Raw genomic sequence first — 11,113 nt, 5'->3', positions numbered from 1 at the left:
CAATCCTAGATAACTTGGCTGCTAATAATAAAAAAAATTCACCCGCATTTCCCCGAAGGGGAGCATGGGGAAGAGCGAATGCACGGGTGATGCGAAGGAACGCTTCTTGGCCAATCGCCCTAAGTGGGTATGTGGTGGGGTCGCTTTCGCACTTAAAAACTCTTCTTGGCCAATCGCTCTAAGTGGGTATGTGGTGCGGACGGACGGACGGCGGTGGACGCGTGATTCAGGGTCGCTTAAGATAATACTGATTGTGGAATTAAAAGCTATTTAATTCCACAATAGCCTGGTCAAAGTTTCAATGACTTGTGGGCTTGGCGCCTCGTGATCCCGAGTTATGCTATAGGATTCAACCAGCGCTTCAATCCCATCTCGGTGAAGTATATTTGTGTACAGAGAAGTTACATCTATAGTTACAAGGAAGGCGCCATCAGGGATTTTTATGTTGTTAATTTCCCGTAGGAAGTGGTTAGTATCACGAAGATATGCCGAATGGGTAGCGAAGGAACTCTTCTTGGCCAATCGCCCTAAGTGGGTATGTGGTGGGGTCGCTTTCGCACTTAAAAACTCTTCTTGGCCAATCGCCCTAAGTGGGTATGTGGTGCGGATGGACGGACGGCGGTGGACGCGTGATTCAGGGTCGCTTAAGAAGTGCATTCGCACTTAAAAAACAGTTCTGTGCGGAGATTTTAACCTTGATTTGCTGGGAAATTCCAACCTTCTGTACAGAACGATCTATGAATCTTACGGATTTAGAAACACTATCACGCACGCAACACGCATTACTGATCATTCCTCGACTCTTATCGACCACATGCTGTGCAACTACGATGCCGGCGGTACTTTTTCTGGCGTTCTACAATCAGAAATCACAGATCATTTCCCAGTTTTCTTCCTTACATCATTTCGTTGTGAAATGCCCGTACCAACTGCTGTTCAGTCTGCCACTCGGATTGATAGCGGTCGACTGCGAGATAATTTACACGCTTTACGGGAAGAAATTTTCGATGGCACAGACGTGAACAAAATGTACGAACGATTTCGGGACGTGCTCGATGATAGCGCAATAATATCTTCTGCTCACCCGCGTAAGAATGAGCGACCAAGCCACCCTTGGATAACACAGAGCATCCTTACCCTCTCTCGTACTAAAGAGTATTGGCACCGAAAACAGAAGCGAAATAAAGAAAATGAATATTATCACTGGCAGTACAAATCTACGAGAAACAATTTAACAGCTTTACTGCGCCGCAGTAAAAAGGCATACTATTGTAGCCTTATCGCAGCAAACCAAAGAAATTCAAGAAAACTTTGGCAGGTAATAAAGTCTGTAATAAAGGGAAACACGCGCTCTTCACCCCTTCCGGATTTATCGTTGTTTGGTGGATCAAATGCAGAACTGTCGTCCAGCTTTAATGAGTACTTTACCAACGTTAGCCGCAATCTTGCATTACAGCTACCCCGTCTGAGCAGCTTCAGAATGCCTTCTAGCAATGTAAATTTATTTGTGTTTTTTGAAATTACTTCAGAAGAGATAATGTCTGCTATAAACGTTATGCCTACTGGCAAAGCACCAGGGTATGATGGCATAACCACGCAAATTTTGAAACTTAATGCAGAGGTAATCAGCCCATTCCTAGAAAAAGTATTTAATAAGGCACTCTATGATGGTGTATACCCCGACATGCTTAAGATTGCAAAAATAACGCCTGTATATAAAAATGGTGATGCGAACCTAATTGAAAACTATAGACCCATTTCTGTACTTTCTGCAATTAATACATTATTTGAAAAGCTCATAGCAAAGCGCATTCTTAAATTTTTAGTTGGATATAATGTTATAGCCCCCCAGCAGCATGGATTCTGTCCAAACAAATCAACATCCACAGCTGTTATTAACGTTGCGAATATCATGCGTTTAAAGCGGTGTCCCTATTATTCTAACGAGGCCTTCTTTTGAATGAACCAAACTTATGTTTTGTCTGCATGGTGACCTCGTTATAGCCACTCTCTAGTCCGCTGTATCACCACTGTCGCCAGCGGCGCCAACTGCCAACCTGGTAGCCTGGTCAAGTGTTTGGATAGTTAAAATAGAATATCACAGCTGCCGGAGGAGTTGGTGGTGAATACATAAAAAATGTGGTAAATTATAATACGGGAGCAAAGCGCATTCTTAAATTTTTAGTTGGATATAATGTTATAGCCCCCCAGCAGCATGGATTCTGTCCAAACAAATCAACATCCACAGCTGTTATTAACGTTGCGAATATCATGCGTTTAAAGCGGTGTCCCTATTATTCTAACGAGGCCTTCTTTTGAATGAACCAAACTTATGTTTTGTCTGCATGGTGACCTCGTTATAGCCACTCTCTAGTCCGCTGTATCACCACTGTCGCCAGCGGCGCCAACTGCCAACCTGGTAGCCTGGTCAAGTGTTTGGATAGTTAAAATAGAATATCACAGCTGGCGGAGGAGTTGGTGGTGAATACATAAAAAAATGTGGTAAATTATAATACGGGACTCACAAACACCAGGCGGTAGATGTGGTCGGCCTCTCCGCAGTGGTAGGCCGACCACATCTACCGTCTGTGCCCGTACAAGAGGCTCGGTTTGCGAGGCTTCTCCGTCGACGCACCATGCCCCCGACCCGGCCAAGCGCCCTACTGAGATCGAAGACTACCTGTCCAACACCAACCGAGGTCCAGCCCGATTCAACCGTTCACCGTCGCCTACCGGTGCCAGTCGCCAAACCACCGCAGCGCTGCTGACTTCTCACGCGGAAGGTCCCCCAGCCCACGCGGGGGAAACTAAAAGCAGCAACTTCTCGGGGTATAGTTGCAGGACCGCGGAAAAACGACGAAATTCCTGTCCTTTGTTAACACGACGCCTGCGATACAAGAGAACCTGGCACTCCTGTAGACTCATTCCCGCCAGATCGGCGATATACCACGCGTTGATGAACTGCGCGCGTAACCTCGAGCAGTACCACACCCCGAGATAATGCGGCTCGCGCAGCTCTATTAATAGCCGCTGATCATTCGAATGACCTCACAGCGACAGTAATTTCCCCGAGACAACGCACCCGGGCATTGCGCGCACTAATGCGGTAAGTACCTTTGACAATTAACAGATACGGTGTTTTCAGAAGGGACCTGCAGCGTCGCTCGGACTAAGACAATTTTTACCCGGCAGGGAACAACTCCATCGGCCAGTCGCGCATCCTGGCCTACGCAGACAAACGATGAAAGGTGAAAGGAATTCTCGCGACTGCGCTATTCACCCGTCGAAGACTTCCGCGTAAGCTCAACCGGAATAAAATCAAGCCCAAGCTGCGGCCCGCTGCGTGGTTATTGTTCTGCCCTTGACCTTTGAGGAACAACGTTCCGCTGTAGGGAGCACAAATTGGCCAGCTTAGAGAAAAAGAAACACCGTAGCGGCTTGTGGATTTTTTTACTCGAAACTTTGCATCAAAAATGGGGTTCGGTCGGCACCAGAATTCCGGGACGCTCGCCGCCGAGTCTGTACACAAAGCATCCGCGTCGGCGGACTGCCTCGAAAGCGCGTCATCCCTATTTCATATTTGTCGCGCTTTTTCAAAGAAAGTGCTACGAGTTGTGCCGCGCCTCCGCCAGATGGCGCCACGGGTCCCGCGACCGAGAGAAGACGCAGTGAAACATCCCCCTCGCGAGGGGCGCGACCAAATGCAGAGCATTTCCTGGGGCGCACGACGTTAAGTAGTTTGCCTTACATTAATGTTGTTGCACTTGTGGCAACTGCTGACGAGAGAGCGCTCGTCAGCAGTAATTTGAATAAGTCAACGATATAAGGCGCGTTCGTAGTGTCCCATTCTGTGTCAACTTTGTGGCGCAGTGGGTAGAGCACCATGTACATTGCGTTCCGCCCGCAGGGTCGAGGGATCGAAACCGGGCGCCGGATAGTATTTTTTTTATATAGTAGGGAGGGGTGCGGTGCGAACTACTGACGTCAACGCGGGTGACATCGTGAGTTACTGAAATGCACTGCATTTAAAAGGTTTTGCAGCTCGTGCCAAAGTTCTCCTGTGAGCCTGTCTTGAGTCCGCCAGAAAAGCTGGCGCTGTCCAGGTCTGTCTCGTGGCGCGTTTCGGAAGTGGACCACCCTCGGTTCCTCGCGGTAGCTGGGGACGTGGTTGCACGATCGGGATCGGAAGGTAACCGAAAAAACTTCGCAAATGTTAAAGGCCTGGTTAATTATGCTGTGAAAAATAACTTGCATCTCATGACATCCGATAAGGAAGGTTTCTTTGTTGTTGCTCCGGAGAGTACATATCAAAGCAGGGCTGTCAACTATGGGAACACTGCACCACGCACGGCTGTTCGCCCATATTCTGCTATACCAGAGTTTTGTCACGGCATCGAGATGAAACCACTCGAGAGCTGATTGAAGCATTTCACATTAAAAGGTCAGGAGATAGATGTGTTAGTACCCCATACATTTTTATAACTGACAAAGAACTTTTTATCGGTGCAACTCATTGCGATCGTAGCGGTTTTTTGGATTGTAATGACTTCGCTGTTGTAGTGCCCCCACCCTTAGTTAACGCGTGTACACCAGTATTTGTTTAATCCTGTTAAGAAGTGAATTTCATGATTTTATCTTGGGCGAGATGAACGCACCATGTGAGAGGTTGAAAGTATATATTTGTGTTTCATTTCAATAAACAAATAGTTGCGAGTTAGCGCCGTGTCGTCTATGTTCATTCTACTTTCGTCTCTGTTTTGTGAGCGCTTCCACCTTCAAGATGATCTCTTAAGAGCTCTCGGATGTTTTATAAGGCTGTGAGAACTTTAGCTGTGACAGGCACCTGCAATCCGAAATCGGGGCAACTAGTGTCATTAAGCGTAGCTTCCGCATCGGTTTTAGGTACAACTCTACTAAAAGACGGTTGCAGTACGCGAAGCCATAGCGTATAAACAAAATAATGACAATACTCAGTAACATGGAGTCTTTAGGGATTCCACATCATGTATCCAAAGTGGTACACTCTTTCCTGTGCTCAATGACGTTTTCTGTACGAGTGGATGGGAAGCCGGTCGGCCTGTTTACATCGAATCGTGGGGTACCGCAAGGCTCCGTGCTAGCACCGCTACTCTTCAACAGCGCATTTGCACCCTTGGCATGGAAGTTGCAAGACATCTCTTTCGTGAGATTTATTATCTACGTGGATGATGTCATACTGTGGTCCACAAACCGCGATTTCGGTTTTCAGTGTTGTCATCTCCAGCAAGCCCTAGATGTTTTTCATGTCTTTGCAGAATCAGCCGGTTTAGAAATTTCAGCGGAGAAGTTGTGCTACATACAAGTGGATAATAAGTCAGGAAGAAAGTTAGACTCTATGGCTAACTGTCAACTTAAAATTGGTTGAGCTGCCATACCAGCCAAAAAAGAGCTGCGGGTGCTCGGACTTCTGATCCACCAGTCGGGTTCTGGTTTTCACTGGCTCTGAAAGGCACGGAAGGAGTCCTAGACAACCTTGTACTTGATCCTCCGGAATGCAACGCGTAGTGGAGGAGCCCGCACGGAGATGGCTAGAAGACTCGTACGTGCTGTTCTCCAGCCGCGCCTACTCTACCAGGCACAATTTCACAGACTTACCATGCAACAATGGGCGCAACTTGAGACTATAAACAGAGAAGCCATGCGCACCATCACGGCACTTCCTCGTCTTACCCCGATACCCATGTTACAGGAACACGTCCAGCTAAATACTATATCGGAGCTTATAAACCAGCGCGAAGAAGGAAGAAAGCTCAAGCGATTGTATATTCCAGTGATCGCAGCGCTTCATTCACATTTTGTCATGCGTCCCCCGTCACTTCAACCTCAGACGATCTTCCACCGTAGCGGTACACGACAATGAAGACGAATAAGACGACGAAGCTTCGTCGCCGTGAACAGCCGGCGCCAACCTCCGATACCACAGTCCCTGAATGCCACTGCGTACTGTACACAGACGCAGCTCTTCTGCCGGACGGAGGACGGACTGCTTTCGTCAGTGCCACGCACCCGGAAATCAAAGGCTCGCGCTGTTACGCTACCGGCACTCCGAACCCGCTGCTCCTGGAGCTCCAGGCTGTTCATGACGCAATCAATGCTGCAAGTGCACTCCATAACATCACGGAGGTGCATATATACACAGACCCGCTCAGTGCTGTGAAGCATCTGAAGCAAGTAAATAAGTCACCTCTGATCCTCCAGCAGATTCACAGCCTCCACAGAACATCCCAGCTAACGATCCGTGTACATTGGGTACAGGGGCATGGTCAGAATCTACTGAGTAAGTGAGCGGACCATATTTCCCACTCTTCTTCACTCCCTGAATCCTCCCCTGGCCCCCTTTCTTGTGATCCGCGCTCCCGTCTTTTAGCCCGGAAATGCCTTCTGAGAAGGGACGGACACACGTGCCCTAATTCCCCCGTGTGTCTGCTCCCTGCTCCTAATCTTTCCCGGGTGGAGGAAGTGTCTCTCAGGAGGCTTCGGGCTGGGGTGGACCTCACACCTTCAGTCACTTGGACTTGGGGGCACTCACAAGAGGACCCAGGAACGTGTCCCAAGTGTCCGTCTCCGGCGGTTGAAGCTGACGCCAAGCATCTTTTGTGGACGTGCGCGGGAACAAGGACACCTCGAGACGATGCGCTCAGAAAGGTTGGTCTACGGTGGGATAAACCGGTTGACTACAACCGCTGAGTGCAGGACGATAAATACTGCAGGTCACTGATGGACTTTCTGCACGCCACTGGACTGCATGCATACCTGTAGACTTGAAAACCTGTCGGTTTCTGAGCTTCTGTGCTCTTGGCAGCCCCTCTCTCCCTATTTTCTTCTCGTTCTCTTTCCTTCCTACTTTATTCCCTCCTCCCATCTTTAAACCACCTCTCATATGCCGCGCGGCAAAAACTCGAAATTATAAAAAAAAAGTCGAAAACATATACAGGAGTTTAAATTAGGCAAAATTATAACAGGTGATAGCGGAACCACTGATGGCGCGGCTCCTGCTGGTACATCAGGGCCACATCTTTTTTTTATGCAGAGCCACGCAAACGCGAGTGTGTGCGCATGCTTATTGACCGGGGTGGAGAGTTGTGACTAACTCGCCGCTTTGTTGGGGATTTCGTCACAAACACAGCTGGAGATTTTTTAAATGCGAATTTATTTCTTAGTCGCGGGTTGTCATGCTCCGTCGGCGTGCGCCCGCAGGTGTTATCTCTCCGCGCGACTTAGCTCGTGTCGCGCCACATCTTCCTCTTCACCCGGCACATGTCCATCCTTTGGGATTGTCCCCCGCCACAGTTGCCCAATTACCACAAGCTATAACTTTAACTTGCACGCAGACATAGGACTTTCTATTTTAGTCTTTCGATCGCAGCGGCTTTAATTTCGACAGTTCGAAATTTGATTTCGCACGAAGAAAGCTTCGCCTTCAACAACGTCGTTACACGGGAGTGGTGCATGACTTTTCTGCGCTATTTCGCTCGTCAGCGCACGCCCTTCTACAAATCTAAGCTTCTTCAGCCGTGTCAGAATGGTGCAAATAGGAGGGACGAGCAGGTGGTAGCTTGGGCGGGAGTAGCGGAGGGCAAGGGGAGAGGAGGAGCGCGCTCGGGCGTGTGAGGGCGCTCGCATCGCGGAGCTCGGCGGGAGAGAGAGCTCGCGCGCGGGGCGGGCGTGTTGCGCGGGTCTCTCTCTCCTCTCCGCGTACCCTCTCTCCGCTCGCTGCGATCGGAAAATGTATATAAATGCAGTGGAGCGCACGCCTCTCTCCGTTACTGCTTGCCGCAGCGCACTCATCGGTGCACCCAATGCATTCGCATTTCCGCACGATCCCCTTCAGGGAGGTGGGGGGAGTTTTTTTATCCAGTCGTCCAAAAAATGGACGTCCACCCGTGGACGAAAACTTTACCTGTTAAAATGTTGCATAATTTCGTACATTTTACTTCGATACGATATCTGCATTGATGTTTGCGGATTGTGTTAGTTTTACAAACAGTGATCCTTACAAACATGCTAGCCATACTATGCAATGTTTTTATCTTTTCGTTGCCTCGGTCTGTGAGAAAACACGGTCATAACAGTGTCTCGACACTCTAAGACCGCTTCCATACACCATGGTGTTCAGTGGCGAGGAGCATTCACCACCGAATAGAAGGAAACTGGCCACCTCACGGCCATGTATTGGTGCCTTAGGCTAAGCTATGGTTGTGGCATGAGGGCTTTCAGTCAGAACACATCAGCACCTTTTGGCAGGGGCGGATCTCCAATGGCTTTGGTAGAGACCAAGGGCCAAGGGATTGAAGAGGGCTGGAAGTAGGAAGTATAATTTGCACGCGGTCGCATGCCATCCAAAACATTATTTGCGAGGCCTTCCTAAGACCTAGGTTTAGCTTAAACTTGCACACAAATTTTACAACTGCCACCACTCACTGCCGACCGTGTAAAGGGGATTACCTGGAAAAGAATCTTCCTTAGGTAGTGCCCGACCCGATTTCCGTATACCATTAGAGACCATAAACTATAAACACCGAGACTATAAACAGAGGCTATAAACACCAAATGGTTTCCGCCGATTTATATTATAGGCTATCTCAGCCTACTAGGTTCGCCTACTAAGACCACCGATAAACACACAACGATAAAAATGTGTGTGCATTCGTTGGGGGGAGAGATGTGTGTTCGTATGTTGCAGATCAAGAACGCCGATCGAATAAAATTGTGTGCTCCATCAATGCTCGAGAAATATAAAATTGATCATAACTCTCACCTGAATAATCATATTTCTATGTTGAGTGTTTCTATCCCCTCTCCATCTCCCGACCCCTCGTCAGTTTTATCCGGCCCTGATTTTCACCGGATGGTAGACTTTCACTTTCCGCCCTGAGTTTCTAAACAGGCCTATAATCACGCACACAATCCGTCGCTTTTATTTCTATCTTCCGTATAAGAACAACACTCTATACGTTGCTCAATACTGTTTAAAAAACCATACACGTTCAGTTGGCCGAAGTTGTGCGGGAAAAATCAGAAACGGTCGTTCCAACACTAGCCAGCCTGCGAGAGAAACGAGGGGGGTCCCGAGGCATACATACACACATTTTCTCTATTTAGGTTGGAGGCCACCGCACGTCGGCTCTTTGTTCAATACTTGCACCTGTTACTCCGGTTCGTGCGCAGTCATTTTTAATAGACGACTTGTCACTGACAACTATGTCGAGTTTACTATTCAGGCACTTGGTCAAGTGATACGTCTCACAACTAAATTCTATGGAAGGAACTATTCATAACGAAACTGCTCCCGTATTTGTTGTTCGTTTCTGAGACAGAATATAAAGTTCGCTGCGAAACAATTGTGGCAGTCAAAAAAGTGAAAAAAGTGTTGGAATGCGGTGGACTCGCTAATCTGGAAAAAAAAAACGGGTAATACATACGTTCCCAGGGTGAGAGTGTGTTTTTTCCAATGGCATAGACAAAATGAATTAAGCGATAATTGAATACGTATCACGTACGATTTGGGACAACACCCCCAAACTGCGTTTCAGTTTCGAAATTCTTACGCGTATACGTGGCAGATCACACCCAAGGAACATCAACCCTACACCCCTACGCAATGCATTGTTTCGAAAGTCACGACTATTTTTTCCCCGGATGCTGGTTCTGTACAAAATTTAATCGAATTGAAGTGTCAACAATGTTCGGCTCACCAATAACGCAAAAAAATTTTTTTCGTCGAATATACTGCCGCACAATGCGATGTGGCACAACGAAGCATGCATTAACGCATGGCAGGTAAGGCGTGTGTTCTTAATACGAAGGAAATTTAGAATTATTTATTTACACAGCGCACATCTCAAATGAAAGGCTGATGTGAATCAGTTGCGCCAGCTATATCACGTGCACTTAGCTGTGGGCTTGGAGAATATGCGTGTGCGTGCTGGGCTAGAAAAAGGATAATTAGGTGGCTTGTCTACATGTTCATTGCCTAAGATTGGTTGTGTTTTGTATATCACGTCCACAGTCACCAAAGTGGGGTGGTGCTGCAGAAGACAACATGATATCCAGTGAGATGCATTGCCACGAGGGCTGTTTCTGTTCTTATTTTGAGAAACATTTCCTTGATGTAACCTTTCGGCACTCGCTAAAATATTCCTATAATGTAAATGTACCCTTTAGTTGTGCCTTCTACTCTAATTGGCCATCGGTAAGCAAAAAAATGTTTCAAGTTCAAGTTAGCATCACTCAAACACTAATAGTTTAGTTGAAACGAAATACTCAGTTGCCATGCCTGCTTTTTTATAAACGCATATCAACGAAAGGAGAGATCTTTGTTGCGTACAATGGCCTGAGTAGCTGACTCACCGAAAACGTGGTTTGCGGTAAAGGTCGCTGCCACCGCCGCCACGGGCTTCGAAATCTACATAACAAGCTACGCCATGTCATCGTTCCCTGCGCACCATCAGCACGCACCCCCCCCCCCCCCCCCGCACCATTGATTTCCCACCCACCGCCATCTCTGCTTATACAGGTCGCCAAGTAAGCACGCGCACTTCGTCACCTCACTTGCTAGACTCTGTCCGCAGATCATTTCTGCAGCGGTGCCCTCAGAAAAATCGAGTAATACACAAACCGAAATTTCTTGTTCCTCTTCCGACCTTTCGTGGCGAAATAGAAAAGTAGTAATCCGCGTCTAGACGCTTCCAGTTCGTGTTCCGACTCCAGCTGGCGAAACGGGAAACGATTGCTCAAAGAGCAGACTCTTTTTGTGTGCCATCAGACCTATGGTGGCCAAAGGGATTCGTGCCCACGCGCTTGCCGTTCGTCTTTGGAACCAGGCTGGCTAAACAAACAACGAGTTTTCCCTGGCCAGACGCTTGCAGGTGGTCCGCTGACCTCAGATGGCCGAATCGGCAACGAGTAATTCGTGGGTGGACGATTGCCGGTCGTCTTTACACCACGGGTGGCCAAATAGAAAAGAGGTCCACCGTGGCTACAAGCCTGCCTTTGGTGTGATTTTAAGTGGCCAGACAGACAAATAATTTGTGACAAAATGCCTGCCAACGAACATACTTTTTCTGGCAGTGCA

Source organism: Haemaphysalis longicornis, unplaced genomic scaffold, assembly GCF_048455015.1.
Source record: "Haemaphysalis longicornis isolate Haplotype H1 unplaced genomic scaffold, Haemaphysalis longicornis Haplotype H1 scaffold_8, whole genome shotgun sequence".
NCBI classification, from domain to species: domain Eukaryota; kingdom Metazoa; phylum Arthropoda; class Arachnida; order Ixodida; family Ixodidae; genus Haemaphysalis; species Haemaphysalis longicornis.
This window is presented reverse-complemented; position numbering follows the sequence as displayed.